Source organism: Anolis carolinensis, chromosome 4, assembly GCF_035594765.1.
Source record: "Anolis carolinensis isolate JA03-04 chromosome 4, rAnoCar3.1.pri, whole genome shotgun sequence".
Lineage (NCBI taxonomy): Eukaryota > Metazoa > Chordata > Lepidosauria > Squamata > Dactyloidae > Anolis > Anolis carolinensis.
The window spans coordinates 19013753-19018534 of NC_085844.1; the positions used below are offsets into that span (position 1 = coordinate 19013753).

At 43.3% G+C, this 4782-nt stretch overlaps 1 pseudogene; it reads right to left on the reverse strand.

Annotated features, from left to right (window-relative positions):
- Positions 1 to 4287: 4287 nt before the first annotated feature.
- LOC100564072 (MICOS complex subunit MIC10-like) lies at positions 4288 to 4545 on the reverse strand (annotated as a pseudogene).
- Between the last annotated feature and the right edge of the window lie 237 nt (positions 4546 to 4782).

Here is a 4782-nt window from a genome sequence, read left to right on the forward strand (position 1 = left end):
GTCAATGCCACAGAACTTCATTACGGAATATTAAGGTGGACCTTGGGGATAAGAACAGGAGATGCATTGTAACTATTTGTCTGTTGCATGATCCCAACCAATAACTTCAAGGTATTCAAGGTATAGAGAGTTTCAACAGTGTTGTGCTACAAACAAGACCTCCAGTTTTATTTGAAGAGACATATGGAGGTTTTACAGTGTAACCCAAAAAACAAAGTGTTTTCCATGTGTTCCAGGTAGGGAAATGCAAAACACACATATAAACGGTTCTGGTCCAACTTACCTGTCTGAACGCATCTCCCCCTATCAGCCCACGAGAACCTTAAGATCATCCGGGGAGGCCCTACTCTTGATCCCACCTGCCTCACAATCGCGGTTGGTGGGGATGAGAGACAGGGCCTTCTCAGTGGTGGCTCCTTGGCTGTGGAACTCCCTCCCCAGTGACATCCGGCAGGCTCCATCCCTTCTGGGGTTTAGAAAGAAGTTGAAGACCTGGCTATGTGCGCAAGCGTTTAATGAATGAACTCAGTTAGCGTTGACATGGATTGGATTAAGGCTCTTGCACAAGGTCTGATGGATGACTGGCATATATATTCGGCGTTGTGTTAAATTTTTTATATATTGTATTTTATCATGTTATTTAACTATTTTAACTGTTTTATTATTTTATTGTATTATGATATACTGGTAGTGATCCTGCCAGTTGTGTAAGCCGCCCTGAGTCCCCTTGGGGAGAAGGGTGGGGTAGAAATATCGGAAATAAATAAATAAATAAACTGCATAGAGCAGGCATGGGCAAACTTTTTTGAATGGGGGCCGCATGACGGACCAGGGTGGGGCAGGCGGTCTGGAGTGGGAGTGGACAGAGGCTGAGGACAGTTGGTGCAGGTGTGGGGCATTTAGCATGAGTGGGTGGCATGAGGGGGGCATTTGGCGCTTGGGGGTTCCTCCTTTCAGCCTGGGGACATGGTGGCCTGCCAGGTCCCCAGGCTGAGTGGAGGAGGAATCATGAAGCTGCCGACAGCTCTCTGGACAGCTCTCGACAGCAGCATGTTTCTCTCTTGGCTCTCCTCTCAGCCTGGGGAAGATGGCCCACCATCCCAAGGCTGAGAGGAGGAAGAGACACGCTGCTCTTGGCAGCAGTGTGTTTTTCCCACAGCTCTCCTCTAAATCTAGGGAAGGTGCTTGCCTTCCCCAGGCTGAGAGGAGGATGAGACATGTAATTGCCTGGGGATTGTAAGTACAGGCAGTCCCCAAGTTTTAAACATCCAACTTACAAGCAACTCATAGTTAAGAATGGGGGTGAGACAACAGGAAGTGAGACAAATCTACCTATCCTAAAGGAAATTCACACCTGAAAGAGTTATCATGGGAAAAGGTGTCTCCACTGAAGCTTCTTCACCAATCCTTGTTTCCACACATGCCAAAATTTTCAAAATCCAATTATCACACAGACAGAAAGTAAGGTAAAATCTTCTGAACAGGGGCACAGACAGCAAAATAAACACTACAGGGCTGTTAACCCTTCCCTATGCAAGCCAAAGCTAATACTACACACACACACACACACATACATATACATATATATGGAATTACACTTAAGAAATGTACATGTTCCAACTTGAATACAAATTCAACTTACAAACAAATCTACAGAAACTATCGTGTTCATCACTTGAGGACTGCTGTAATTGATTGCACCCTACATCTCTTTTTTCAAATTATACTTCCATTCAACTTGTTCGTAGCTTTCAAAGAGACCAGCTGCTTGGAGTTTTTGTATGTTTTTTTTTCTCTTCCTTCCATCTCTTTGCCAAAGTTTATTACACTACAGGCAACTCATCAAAGGAAATAGTTGGAGAGATGCTGGGGAGAAAACCACAAGGGTCACACTATAACATTTAAGCCTTTGGAACAGTCAATATTTTTTCAGATCTTAGCAATAGGAAATATTTTAATTCTTGCTTTTTGACTTCCCTGGATTTGTTTCTTCATAACACCCCACCCTTCTCTCATCTGCTAATGGTTGCCAGCTATCTACGGCAGCAATTATAATTGAGTCCGACTCATAAGAAGAAACTATTCATCTCCACTCTAAGCTGTGGTGAATGGGAGAAGTTGGCTGGACAGCTGCATCTATCTGAAGTACTGATGTCATTGAGAGCACATCATTTCTCTTCGTGTAGCCTGTGAACATTGTAGTGCTAGTTCATGAGTGAGACGGTGTGTAATGGCAAAAGTCAAAATGTTGCAACAAGATAACCCCCATTTCTGACCAAGACAAGGCAATATCTATGATTGGTGCTGTAAAGGATAGCACACTCTCGTATCCATGGCAGATATGTTGTTCATATGTGTATGCAAAACTGTGGGTAATAGAAAAACTTACTGAATGAATGATCTCCAACGGAAGCACACCATAGAGGTTCACTGGAGAACCTAAGGAACACTTTAAAAAGACACTCTCTAATCATCACTAGGTCCTTCAGCACAATGCTATGGTCAACCTTTGGGGGAAGCATACCATAGAAATACCCAGAGGACATAGAAAACACCTAGACATTTGTCAGATATGAGTAAATGAAACTACATGTATCAGTCCTTGGATGCCTTTATGTAAAGCCGCCTTGAGTCCCCTTCAGGGTAGAGAAAGGCGGGATAGAAATATCATGAATAAATGAATATTGGGATTGCATTGTATAAAATAATACAGGTAGTCCCCAAGTTACGAACAAGATAAGTTCTGTAGGTTTTTTTTAAGTTGAATTGTTTGTATGTCAGAAAGGTACGTTTTTAAGTGTAACTCCAGCCAAAAATATATCGCTTTGTGTAGCATAGGGAAGGGTTAACACCCCTATGGTGTTTGTTTTGCTGTCTGTGCCCCTGTTCAGAAGATTTCACCTCACTTTCCATCCCTGTGATAATTGGATTTTGAAAAATGTGGCTTGTTATGGAAACAAGGATTGGTGATACAGCTTCAGTGGAGACACCTTTTCCCATGATAACTCTTCGAGGTGTGAATTTCCCTTTGGATGGGTAGATTTCTCTCACTTCCTGTTGTCTCACCCCCATTCTTGACCATGAGTCATTTATAAGTTGGATGTTTGTAACTCAGGAACTGCCTGTACATATTTTGGCTGCAAACACTAAAGCGTAGGTGATAAGATTTCTTCCTTTGGATCACTGGAGGAAAAAGAGAAGGGGAACTTGGAATCATTGTAAAGGACTGAATGATAGTTGAGCTTTAGGGTTTTTAGGGGAGGGGAGGATTTATAATTCCATGCTTTTCCAACGTAGACAGATATTGCCAATTCTCATCCAAACAATGAACAGATCCAGACATGCTGAAGATGATGCAGAAACTGTATTGAAATTCATTGTTCCAAAGTTGTACCAGGCATGGAAAGAATATCTTGGGGGTGGCAAGACTACTTTAAATATATATTTGTGAATGTTGAGAAAGCCTGACGAGAAGAAGCCTGGACAGATGAGGATATTTGCAGTTCAGGACTTAAAGGTAAAGGTAAAGGTTTCCCCTGACGTTAAGTCCAGTCATGTCTGACTCTGGGTGTTGGTGCTCATCTCCATTTCTAAGCCGAAGAGCTGGAGTTATCCATAGACACCTCCAAGGTCATGTGGCTGGCATGACTGCATGGAGCACCATTACCTTCCCGCCGGAGCGGTACCTATTGATCTACTTACATTGGCATGTTTTCGAACTGCTAGGCTGGCAGAAGCTGGAGCTAACAGCAGCCGCTCACGCTGCTCCCGGGGTTTGAACCTGGGACCTTTCGGTCTGCAAGTTCAGCAGCTCAGTGCTTTAACACACTGTGCCACCGGGGCTCCCAAAATTCATATGTGGGTTTTCCCCTCAAAAATATAATTTTTCATGCAGGAGGTATTATTTCCTGTGCAAAAATGCTATAATTGTGGACTTGTTCTATACAATAGTCACATATGTGTGATTTGTTTAGGAATTTTATTTTCTGTGCAGAAAAGGCTGTTTTCTATGCAAAACAGCCCCGTGCGATTTTAGTGTAGAATAAACTAAACCCACATTGTGGATAGACTTTGTAAATTCTTTGTGTGTGTGTGTGTGTGTGTGTGTGTGTGTGTGTGTGTGTGTGCATTTCATCTTTTTTGTTTTATTTCCCAGAACAGCACCTTTTCCTGGCTTTGGATACAAAACGCGATTTGTTTCCGGAGAACGGGTGGGCGCTTCCCAAGGCAGCAGTCAGCAGAGCGCTTGGACCTTTTTGGGAAGACGAGACCCCAAGTCTTGCTTTCTTCCCCTCTGTCATTGCTCCTTGACAAATCTCCCATGGAGGAGGTGTGGGGCCTGGAAGTCAGCTGGCAGTTGGAGTAAGCCATGCCCAGGCCCATCCTGGAGCCGAACGCGATGGGCCAGGTTTTCCTTTTGAAGAAGATGACTGAAAAGACAATGCCCAGGCCAAAACCAGCACCCAGCTTGATGGCGGAGTCAGCCAAGCACTGGTCCCACTTCCTCTCCAAATTGCCCTCCGACGCCATCTTGCGCCATCTCCCACCTCTCTTTGTAAATTCCATAGTTTTCAAAGACTTTCCTCATAGGGGAAAATGCTACAATAACTTGTTTCTTCCATTGAAAAGAAATATAATAAAGAATTATATCAATGACAACAACAGCTATTTATTTATTACCTTCCTCTCCTTGTGGTTCGAGGTGGGGTACAACATAGTTAAAACAGAGAGGTAGAACAAAACAATATTAAAATGCACATAACAAATGCAAACAGGTAAAAT